General features: G+C 49.8%; 1 pseudogene across 1 annotated transcript in view; it reads right to left on the bottom strand.

Moving 5' to 3' along the window:
* The window catches only part of LOC143527601 (slit homolog 3 protein-like), a 45,987-nt pseudogene that overhangs the window by 23,307 nt on the left and 10,317 nt on the right, over window positions 1-12,363 (bottom strand). Inside the window, exons 3-9 of the transcript XR_013134192.1 lie at window positions 12,326-12,363; window positions 10,373-10,525; window positions 7,796-7,869; window positions 6,943-7,089; window positions 5,778-5,922; window positions 3,177-3,346; window positions 641-779 (exon numbers count right to left, since the gene is read on the bottom strand). The exon at window positions 12,326-12,363 is cut by the window's right edge and continues 127 nt beyond it. The product of XR_013134192.1 is annotated as a slit homolog 3 protein-like (transcript). The remainder of the gene's footprint in view (window positions 1-640; window positions 780-3,176; window positions 3,347-5,777; window positions 5,923-6,942; window positions 7,090-7,795; window positions 7,870-10,372; window positions 10,526-12,325) is intronic.

Here is a 12,363-nt window from a genome sequence, read left to right as displayed (position 1 = left end):
CACACACACACACACACACACACACACACACACACACAAAAACACACACAAAAAACACACACACACACACCGCACGCACGCACGCCCGCACACACTGACAGAACAGGGTAGATGGAACCTTAAATTGAGTCGCTGTCTCTCTCTCTCTCTCTTTCTCTTCTCTCTATTCTATATATATAATGAGATGGAAAATGTCGGGTTCTGCTGAATGCTGAGGGGTCGTGCTTCACAGCCCTGCAGGACACTCCCAGCAGGACACTCCCAGCAGGACTATAGCCATAGCAGGACTGGACAGCCCTGTGTCATGGTGCTGGGTTAATGAAGGAGGAGACAAAGGATGAGCGCAGTGCTGCTAGCGAAGTGAATTACTGGAACAGTGTTTTGTCTCCACACCGGCACTCAACACCAGTATTCAACACCGGTGAAGCAACCAGTGTGTCAAAAACAGAAACAAACAAAGCTTTACAGAACACTGTGAGTAACAGGATCAGCAGAGGGAGGTGGAAAAGGAAAAGTCAATTAGAACAAATGAGGGAGAGAGAGCCAGAGCTACAGAGTGAAGGAGAGAGAGAGAGACAGAGAGAGAGAGACAGGGAGAGAGAGAGGAGGAGGAGAGAGAGGGGGTGAGGGAGGGGCTTACAGCTCGGTGGTTGTCCTTGGGAATGCCCTTGGGGAGGGGAGCGCAGGCCACGGTTACTGCAGCGCACCACTGTATCTGAGCATGTGCACGGATCGGGACAGCGAGGGACCAGCGGGCAAACAGGCGTTGTCCTCTACACCTGCTCAGAGAGAGACAGACAGAAGGAGAGTGATGAAGGCAGTGATACAGGCAGGCACACAGAGGGTGAGACAGAAAGGCATAGAGAGAATGTTTAATTCTTAATGCTTCTTTATCAAGACATCTCACACCAAAAAGAAAAATTACCCGTCACTGACAGGTTTAATATAGACATTCATACATTCTTTAAGGGGAGAGGAGCAGAGAAAGGAAAAGTGAGAGAGAAAGAACAGAACAGCAGTGAAAAACAGGTGAGACAGTGTGTGTGTGTGTGTGTGTGTGTGTGTGTGTGTGTGCACCGCAATAACTGGCCCAAAACTGATCTGAGCAGAGTTCTTCTCCAAACAGGCGTGCTGGCCAGCTGCCGCAGTGATCTGCGATCAGAACTGCACACACTCGCTCCTAACAGGCGGAACGGCACAAGGGAGTTGAAGCTCGCCTGCTAAATGTTGTTGTTGGCTAGGGCAGGTCCCGGCTCTCCCCGGGCTGCACACCCACACCCTCTCCCTGTCCGCTCTCACTCCCCGCGGGGAGATGCTATCTGCAAAAGGCCCGAGTGGCCCTGCAGATTAACATGAAACAGGGAATTAAGATGCTAATGGAGGTAATGGAGGCGCAGGAGTGCTCCAACAACAGCAGCCTGGGAGAGGAGGGGAGAGAGGGAGAGACAGAGGGAGAGGAGAGAGGAGGAGAGGGAGAGGGAGAGAAGGAGAGAGGAAGGGAGGGGGAGAGACAGAGTTAGAGAGGTAAAGAGAGGAAAAGAGTGTGGATGAGAGAAGGAGGGAGAGAGAGAGAGAGAGAGAAGGCAAGAGGAAGAGAGGGAGAGAGAGGGAGAGAAGGAGAGGGAAAGAGGGGGGAGAGGTAGGGAGAGAAGAAGAGGGAGAGAGAAGGAGAGGAGAGACCGGGAGAGGGCAGAGATTGAGGGAGATAGTGGGAGAGAGGGAGCAAGAGGCAGAGAGAGGGAGAGAGGGAGGGAGGGAGGAGGGAGGTAGAGATGAAATTCCCGACCTCTCTATAGGTGACAACACAAACGCCTCCTTTATGTGCATGACCTTTGCCTACTGTCACCTAACAGGGAGGACTACAGCAATGCTTAGAAACACTGGAAAATGTCTGTGGCCTCTGAAAATACACCACCAAAAAATGAAAATAGTAAAATTTGAAAAGAGGACAAAAAGTCAAAAGAACTCTATTTTTACAGTGAACGCCACCATTGCTGAAGAACCTGAGACACACGCTGATCCAGACATGACAGTCAGCTCCACAGGAGGCCTCAGCTGGGAAGGACCTCAAAGAAAAAGCGACAAGCCCTGTTTGCTATTAAGAAATCAATCAGATTTGATATACCAATTATAACTTCTCTTCAATTATTAAAAATCGGCTGATGAGGTAACCGGGCCACGGCACAGACCGTTAGTGCAGGTGAGCGCGCGGACCAGATTCAGATAACCAGAACAAAAACAGTGGTCAGCAACTCCCCTGAGCTTCAGTTCTGCAGTAACACACAGAAACTGTCGTATGTATTAGGACAGAAGAGTGAAATGATCACACATAGCACAATGTGTGATTGCCTGTCCCAACCTGAAGGCCAATCAGTGAGAACAATTAATCAACAAATTATTATTGATTATTGAATGATTGATTATTACATATATACAAATGGGTCTTGACTCATGTATTTTCCTTTTTCTTTACTGATTACTAATAATCCTGTAAATAACTTCTAGTGTTCTATTCCAATCTATAATATTATATTTCTATTATTCATGCTATGTTTATATTTATGTGATTTCGTTAACTGCTTGCTTTGGCAACATTGTATCTAATTACACTTATGCCAATAAAGTATTGCTGACCTGAACTGAGGTGGGAGAGAGATAGAGAGAGAAGTGGAGAAAAAAGAGAGAGTGAGGGAGGAAAAGAGAGTGTGGATGAGAGAAGGAGGGAGAGAGTAATAGGAGTGAAACAAACAGACAGGGCCTATTTCTCCTTGTTGATTGAGCTTCTTCAAACTGCCAAAAAAATCTCCCTGCAAATAAATCAGTTTAGCCCTATCTTCTTAATCCTTATTGTAATTTGAGAACACACACACACACACCACACACACACACACACACACACACACACACACACACACACACACACACACACACACCACACAACACACACACACTTTGGTCTGGCTTATTAAAGTCCCCTGCAGTCTCGGGAGCAGCACGTTGATGGTGAGCCGGTTCTGTCCGAGGGTCCGACCTGCGGGAAACCAAACTCACACTCCTGCTCTCCAGCGTGTCAAACCCCCGCTCTTGGCTCAACACTCAGCGGAGGGGGCCCGGACTAGCGGAAGGGCGCAATTACATCGCGCTCTGGAGCGAGGTGTGAAGAGGCGGCTGCGTACCGTCGCAGGTGAAGTCGGGGCGCGGCCACGTCCTGGATGGGAATCTCCTTCAGGAAGGCGGGCTTCTGGCAGCGGGGGTTTCCCGCCCTTACCACACGCGGGTCTTCTTGAGCCACTGGCCCAGCCAAGACAGGTGGCAGTCACACACGTACGGGTTAGACAGCAGGTTACTGCACACACACAAGAAGAGCAGAGGCGTGCGGGAAGGTTACGGAGGTTCCACACGCAGCAAGATCAGTACTGAGACGTCAATAGAATTACTGCCATTTTTACTGTGTTATTGTTTGCTGTGTTATTGTAATATTGAATTGAAGAGCGGTGATGATGTGTTTTGGAAGGCCGTTTATGATTTATGTTCATCTTGACGGCTAGCAAACAAGGTCAGGACTGAAACACAAGAATCACATTCTTATCAGCGTCAGGCCCATCCGGGCTCTGAACTCCCCTTCCCAGCCTGTTACATGCACAACAGCCTTCAGAACCCAGGTACTGATCCGTTTTTCATGCCTTCCTCTCAGAGCTCTGAGGGTCCAGCGGGTGCTATGGGGACTTGAGTCTTCAAGGTTTCAGCCTTGAGAGGACAGCCCCACCAGCGCGGGGGGGGGGGGTGGGTGTGTGTGATACAGCGGGTTTTGCACACTATCCACCGGGCTTGGTGAAGCTCCGGGGGGGTGGGATCGGGTGCAGAGGTACCGTTCTACCCCAGCCCATGGCACAGATTAATTAAGCACGCTGACCTTCCTGCGCTCTGCCAACAGATGCCTCCGAGCTGGCGGGCACGCTGAGTGGCAGAACCGACCCGCCATGTGTTTGCCTTTAATTATTCAGACAGTGCTCCATAAACAACAACAAATCAAATGGGTTCATTATCTTCAGAGAAAGTGTATGGGGAGAGAAGAGAGATAGAGAAGAGAGAGAGAGAGAGAGAGAGAGAGAGAGAGAGAGAGAGAGAGAGAGAGAGAGAGAGAGAGAGAGAGAGAGAGAGAGAGAGAGAGAGAGAGAGAGCCTTATACTGATATTCTCCAATGAGAAATGCAGATGGAGAACACAATGAAAAAAATAAAAACTAAATGCCACAGGACCTCCTAGAACAATTTGTTGATAATGAGTAGCAAAAAAAAAAAAAAAAAACAAAATCTGCTTTTACTGAGCTAATCACACATCTTAGCAACAGACTAGCAACCTGTGTGGGGACGGGAGAGACTGGCCAGAATGTCAAAATACACTATGGTGGTGAACAGCTGGATCTCTCTCTCTCTCTCTCTCTCTCTCTCTCTCTCAGCTCCTCTCTCTCTCTCTCTCCCTCTTTCTCCCTCTCCCTCTCTCTCTCCCTTTCCCTCTAGCTGTTGTGCCAGTTTTCTAATTACCTTGCAGCTGACCACAAACTGATCCATTCAAAAATGAAGCAACTAAAAATACAGAAAGAGAGAGAGAGAGAGAAAGAGAGGTTTAAATATGACATCTTTTTTTGTATGAAAGATGTAGACAAAAACTACACTCATCTCCATGCTACAGTTTAGAAATGCATCCTAATGAAATCGCCTACGCTTCACCAATCACACAGATCACACAGATCACACAGATCACACAGATCTAACTGTTACTCCACCACCAGATCAATCTACAGCTCTGGGCATTCAGCTCAGTCAGTTCTTCTAGGCATGCTCCTAGCCTCCTTGAGATCAATATTGCCATATAGCGTTATTAGTCCATGGCTTTCACATAGCTAATTTGGCCATCCCTAACAAATGATTCAACAAACACAACTTTTTCCCATTTGGAAACCTATACATCGTTCCTGCACTGAAGAGCCACATGTTTATTTTTTTTAACACCTGTTTTACATAAAGAAGAATGCATGCACACACAGACGCACAAGCACAGCTGTCAAATCTACACCACCTTTCTAGAAATGATTTACCTGAAGGCAATTTGAATAATTTATAACGTTTTTGCCGGATCTGTCTGCACCAAGCTATTCACCTCATCAAATGCCCTCTAACATGTCACCACACCGCACCATTACACAATTATCAGTTCAAAATGCTCCAAATCCCTGGCAGTTCTGAATGTCATTATCAAATCATTGCTAATTGTCGCACAGGTACACGATATGTTGAACTCTAGCACAGGGACTCTAGCTAGTAGGATCTCTAGCACTGGCCCTAACATTGTAGTGTGATGCCATTTTAATAGATCTGAGATGTTCTAGACATCACCATCCAAGAATATGTTCTCTAGCATAGAAACATCTACCCCCTACAACACCCCCCCCCCCCCCTCCTCTGCTGCTGGATTAATGTCTTGGCCACAGCAGGTCGAGGTGTAAACCCTCTGACACGGGCTGACACGGGCTGATACGGGCTGACTCGGGTTGATACGGGTTGATACGGGCTGATACAGGCTGACACGGGCTGATACAAGCCTTCCATCATGACATGACTGTGATCACTGTGCAATATTCTGTGATCTTATAGTGTAGAACAGTAAGAAACATTGGTACAAAAGCCTCAAGGTTTGGGTTTCTTTCATTTCATTCTTGTTGTTTTACAGCGTGAACGACATTGTGCTTGTTTGTTTGTTTATGTCCAGAGCGCTTACATGGTGGAGAGGGAGAGGAGGGTGGAGAAGGCCCCGGGGGGCGATGGTGGAGATGCGGTTGTCGTAGAGTGAGAGCAGACGAACGGAGCTGAGACCCGTGAAGGTGCCGTTGTCCACGCAGGTGATCTGGTTGCTCCTTAACATTCTGCAGACACACACACACACACACACACACACACACACACACACACACACACACGGTTAGGGCACACACCAATGCACGCACACACACTCTCTGCAACGCAGCGAGTTAGGACACAGGGATGCGGGTGTGGTCAGCAGGGTGTGAAGGCTGGTCACAAGCGGATTCCCCGCCCAGAACCCACCTACTGCCAGAGAGACAGCTCAAGTGGTTTTGTAGCAGGTTCACAACATCACTATTCTGCCAGCATCTGTGGTTAGGGGCGGTGGGTCCAAAGATATGGGTGTGTGTGTGTGTGTGTGTGTGTGTGTGTGTGTGTGTGTTCTGGCCAGTTCCCTATGTCAACCATGGAACATCTGCCTGAGAGTCTGTAAGGCTGGAAGAAGAGGATAGCCTGTTCAGCTTGAGATAGAACGTGTGTGTGTGTGTGTGTGTGTGTGTGTGTGTGTGTGGTGAAAAGGGGGAGCGGCCAGAGTAATCTTGGGCCTCTAAAAGGGAGTCCAGCTGTGTAAATGGACTAAATGCAAACCAGAGGCTGCTGGACCTGAAAGAAGCAGATTTGGCATTAGACCCTGACGAGAAAGGACCCGAGACAGGCAAACTCAATTGGGCCGCCATGGTTCCCGGGATTTAAAAGGCACCAAACTCAATAGTGCCGGTCCATGATTCTATTCATTTGCTCCTGCGCGCTCTCCTCTCTCCTCCAATTTGGCTAATTAAGCAGGCAGCAGGTCTCCGCCGGACCCATCCTGACGACCAGGCACCGGGCCTTGCTGCCGTAATGGTGCGCTGGGCTGCTCGTTACGGTCGGGACTCCTGCTTTGGCTTCGTGAGATTTGCCTTCTTAATTGGACCTGATGAACAAAATTTGCACCTTCAAGCGCACGGAGATCCCCGACTCATGGAAATACTTTCCTACAACACGACGTCTTCCTGAAAAAGCGAGCAGGCACTTCTGAGGTGTGTGGAGCCCACACAGCCCTCGTCCTGGGGAGGTGCAGGGAGGCTGGGGGCTGTACTCACAGGGTCTTGAGGCCGCCCAGTCCACGGAACATGGGCCCGTGGACGGCCTGCAGCTTGTTGCCGGTGAGGAGCAGCTCCAACACGCCGGCGGCCCCGTCGTCGAACGCTCCCTCACGGATCTCACGCAGCTTGTTGTTGCTCAGGTTTCTGGAACGCAGCAACAAAGAACAGAGTTTATCGAGCTCCCCCGTTAATCCTCTCAATCCTCTGACATGTTAAAATATTAACATGTCACTGTCAGCTAGTTTTATTTGTTTTGCTTGTCCAATTTGTCAGCGTGTCCCCAACGGTCCACGTAGAAGAACGACGCGTTCCGCGCAGTTATTTGGCAAAATGGCAAGACTGATGAGTATATTACTGGCTCACCACCAAGAGTTTAATATGGTCTTCATTTGTAATCACAAGTTGGAATCCATTTTAATGGTGTCCTAAAGGCTCATTTATGATTTCTGGCATGGGGCTATCTCTGCACGTTCTGGTGATTCACTAGTTGATTGTAATCTGGACCTCAGGAAGACGTGAGTGGGGATGTTTTAGAGGGTGCTCATTTATACCTATCCTGACAGTACAGGGTCGTAAGCGGTTTCGTGCCTGATAAATCACAGGGCCTCTTTTTGTGAGGGGCCGCTAGTCCTGCGGGTCAGCCGCTACTCGTCCAGGTGGGAAGTCCCGCCCTGCGCTATCATTTGTTTGGCCAGAGTGCTCCGTGGCTTTGTGCCTGCGTGCGGCTGACCGCGTTACGGAGGTGTTGACGTGAAACCCCCGGGCCAGCAGGGGGGCAGCCAGCTCCCTGGCCCACTGTCTCTTAAAAAAAATAAAATACAATGAAATGGGGAACCGTAGGCGGCCGTACATCTTGCGCAGGTTTGGCAGCTTCTAAAGGCTCCTGTGGCTTCCAGGGACGAGATCTCATTGTCGTTCAGGCGCCTGGTGAAGACAAGAGACAGAGGGAGAGAGAGAGAGGGAGAGAGAGAGAGAGAGAGAGAGAGAGAGAGAGAGAGAGAGAACAGAGACAGAGAGGTTAATGGTACACCAGTGAGGATGACTCATAACACAGCGTGGAATGGAGATAAAGTCACATAGTAAAAAGAGAAAAAAAGGAGAAAAGCATGAGTCGCAGTGGAGCATGTAAAGGCTGGGAGACGAGAGGAGCTGCTAGAGATCTCACTGATTAGTATTCTCTCCCCACTCACTCAACAGCAGTGTCATGTTGCGCTGATCTACAAAACCTTGGGTGTGGTGTTTGTGTGGTGACGTGGGCCAAGTCCTCACAGAGTGCATGTCCGAGTGAGATGGCAAACACACAAGGACAGAGGGCGAGGGGGGGGCAGAGGGCGAGAAAGGGGGGGGGGGGCAGTTGACGGAGGACAGAGGGCGGGAGGGGGGGGACGTCAGGGCGAAAGATGAATGGCGAGACCTGGACGACTGGTAGGAGGGGCAGTGAAAAAGAACAAGAGAGGACTTTTCAGAAATGTCATTAGGTGTGTGAGACGGAGGGGAGATGAGCGCTTAGGGACAACCCGTGGGACACAGCGGAGGAAGGAGACGTGTGCACTTGGACAACGGGGTTCCACTGCCAAGCCCACCACAAGCACCCTCAATGAAGAAGCAGCTATGTTGCTAGGGGAGGAGGGGCAAGGGGGGGGGGGGGAGGCAGAGAGAAAGAGAGATAAGGGGAGAGAGGGTGAGACTGATAGAGAGAGAAAAGCTGAGTGAGAGAAGGAGAAGGAGGGATGGGTTAGAGTGTGATGGATGAGGGGAGCTGACGGGGTCTGCAGAGGAGAAAGTCTGACATGACACGTCCTCTACCCAGGAGACGAAGGACAAGAGAGAGAGAGAGAGAGAGAGAGAGAGAGAGAGAGAGAGGATGGAGAGAGGAGAGGGTGAGGGAGAGAGAGGAAGAGGAGAGAGAGGAGGGGTGAGGGAGAGGAGAGAGGGAGAGAGAGATGGAGAGAAAGAGAGAGATAGAGAGGGAGAGAGAGGGGTGAGGGAGAGAGGGAGATAGGGAGAGAGAGAGGGTCCTGTAGTGTGCTGAGATATGTGAGCGAGTTTGTAACTGATAGGACTGGGAATCAAATTTTTTTCCACCTTTATCTGCTAAAATGATACTTTTAAAATTGTGCAGGTACCTGAATAATGGGACCGTAGTAGAATACTTGAAAGATTTGACTGACAACATTAAAGAATGTCTTTTTTATTCTAAGGAAAACCTGGACTTTGAAGTATATTAAACTCTTTAGATCATTTGGCTTGAGGCGTTCTAACTGCGTTGAAGGTAGCGACTAGCTAACAGGTGTCTGATGCTGCCAGAGTGAGTGTGATGTTAACTAACAATGGCAACATGACGCAGTAATTCTTGAGCTAATCAATCTGTTGCATGTAGCGTCTGTTATGGAGCACCAGCTAAGACACTTAAAAGGGGTCTTTTGGTGAAAAATCCTAATTTTAATGATTTTCCAATTACCCACGAATACTAGTCGATCGGAAAGGTTTTGAGCAAAAAGCTACAGACTGCTGACACTGCTTAAAGGAACAGGAGGTGCAAAGCCCCACGTCTTCCTGCCCCACAACCAACCACATCCAGGTCACCTGGATGCCCTTTTAAACAGGTTGAGAAAAATTTGCGAACATGTAACTTTGCTGTTTCACAATGGCTATCATCATTGCTGTTGACTTCCAGTGTTCGTCAGCAACATTGGTGGTTTTTGTAAACGAAAAATAATGTACAATTATTTTTTGCCTCACTTTCCCCGTTAAGTGGAACCAAAATGAATCACCAATATTCATGTTTGCAATTCTATCTGGTAAATACCCAATCATATACAGAAGGTTGCTATTATAATGCCTTTTATTGTTTGATGTTTGCTGATCAGTGCTCGCTGCTTGGTGTTTGTTGTTTGGTGTACAGTGTGGTGTTTGCTGGTTGGTGTCTAGTGTGGTGTTTGTTGTTTGGTGTACAGTGTGGTGTTTGCTGTTTGGTGTTTTCTTTGCTATTGTCTTGCCTCTTTTGTCTCTGTTGAATGACTTATATTATTTCACTTTGGTCAGGATTGTGTCTAAAGGATTTTCAGAGTAGTTTTTTTACTCATTTTCATTTACCTCAAGCTAAAAAAATAGGCTAAAAGCTGTTCTCTAACAATGTATACATGGGAAATGTGGAGTGTATTTATATGTAGATACATGAGCGTTTTTGAGTGTGTTTATGAACATGTGGATATATGTATGTGTTTGATTGTGTTTATGTATATATAGAGTGTGTATATAGGCGTGTGTGGAGTGTATATATGAATGTCTGAATGTGTGGTGTGTACACATATATTGTGTACACATATATGGGGTAGTGTGCACATTTTTGCTGACCGTTTGCAGGCGTTTAGTGTGTGTGTGTGTGTGTGTGGACAGGAGAGGTACGTAGGTGGTAGTCTCTTACAGGTCGGTGGTGTGCTCAGGCAGGTGAGGAGGAAGGCTGGTGAGTTTGAGGTTGGAGCAGTCCACCCACCGTACCCTCACAGCGACATCGCTCTGGGACACACCAAGTCCTGAAAACACTCGCTAGTTAGACGGCTCCTGTAGTCCTCCGAACCTGACCATCCCAGGAGAGAGGAGGGAGAGAGGAGGGAGGAGGGAGAGAGAGGGGGAGAGGAGCGAGGGAGAAAAAACAAGGAAAAAGAGAAAGAGCAGAAGACTGTGAAATAGCTTATTCACACAAACACAGACACAAAACACACACAAACACACTCATTTAAAGAAATACAAATGTAAGCATTGGATTACGCTAACCAATCACACGAGCAGATACACGCACACTAGTGCACAACAAACATAACGCCGCCACTCTCGACTGCCCCTAAACAATCATCCATCTTGTGGCGAGGGCAGCTGAAGCGGTCAGAGATGCATCAGGTCGAATGCTGGAGGTCTGCTCCTGGAGGTCTGCCCCCTGGAGGTCTGCTCCTCGGATGTGTTTTGACAGCCAAACGTTGCCCGTTTCTGGGGAACGCTATATCTGCTTCTCATCACTGGTTATCTGTCCATGTGCGCTGTTTATCTGTAACCACCTCAGCCGCTTGCAGAGTTGATCTAAGAGCCAGGCACGTGAGTCGGGTCAGGGGCGCCGGGTCCAGATGCCCTGGACCTGTGAGGGTCACGTTTCCGGTCCTTTTTGAGGCATGCTGGGGGGAGAGGCGTCGGCGTGGTGGATCCAGGTCCGGCTCCCGGCGCTGTCTTGCTCCTCTTCCTCGTGGCAGGGGTGGGAGGTGCTCGCCCACACGCTATCCCAGAATGCCATGCTGCGTGCGAGTGTGTCCAGCGGTCCCTGGTGCTTGACGGAACCATGTGAGGCGAGTGTAGGCGGAGGCACATGGTTAGATCAAGCACAAGAGACAGCTGCACCAGGGGGCCAGGGAGCCCCGTGCCCGGAGCCGGGGGCCAGAGTGGAGGAGGGGCACAGCAGAGAGGCGGGGAGGAGGAGAGGAGCAGCCAGGAAGTGAGCGGGGAAGCCGCCCGGGAAGAACCGGGACGCCATGCAGACGGGCGAGGCCGCCCCATCCCTATATCCCCCAGTGCCATTACTGGGACAACACAACACAAGGACTACGGACAGAGAAGGACACACACACCCCGACGTTGCACAGGAGAAAAGGAATGGAGCGAAGCCCCTCTGCTGCTGTGCACACACACACACACACACACACACACACACACACACACACACACACACACACACACACACACACACACACACACACACACACACACACACACACACACACACATATGCTTTGTGCGCTCCTCCCTTGGCTTCAGAAGCTTCCGGAGCGTTTCCCTGGTGCTGCTACACTGACGCAGGCAGGGCTGGAATTATGGGGTAATCCAGGGGTTAATATCAAAGCAAGCAGCGGGTGCACTTCAAAGGACAGCCTGAAGGCAATCCCAACCCCCCCCACCCCCCCCCCACCCCCCCGTGTACCAGGACAGGGGGGTGATGGTGGTGCTGGTGCTGGTGGTGCTGGTGATCACCTGACTCACAGCCTTCCATGTGGCTTTTCTGCCCACTCTTGGTCTCATGAGCACTCTGAAGCCTGACAGTATGTAACGGAGAACTGTCCCAGGCCTGAGGATGCCACATAGCTCCCTTCTCCAGGGGAGACCCCACCCTCTCCACCCACAAACCCACAGTCCCACCCACACAGAATCTGGGGCCAGAGACATGGTCAGGGTGTGGTCAACCTGCCCTGTGTGTGTCCTGTACTGCAGGCATCGGTGGGGCTGGTCAGGTAGGAGAGACCCACGTAGCTGCAGGGCTGTTTCCTACAGCCTTGTGCTGGTAGCTGTGTGAGGGTTAGAGTGAGGAACCGAGAGAGGAACACAGAGGACTGAGTACCTGTACAGCGGAACTTCTTGCCCTTGATCTGACTGATG

Source organism: Brachyhypopomus gauderio, chromosome 11 (assembly GCF_052324685.1).
Source record: "Brachyhypopomus gauderio isolate BG-103 chromosome 11, BGAUD_0.2, whole genome shotgun sequence".
NCBI lineage: Eukaryota > Metazoa > Chordata > Actinopteri > Gymnotiformes > Hypopomidae > Brachyhypopomus > Brachyhypopomus gauderio.
Note: the sequence above shows the minus strand (reverse complement) of the source record. Positions and strands in the feature narration are given on the sequence as shown.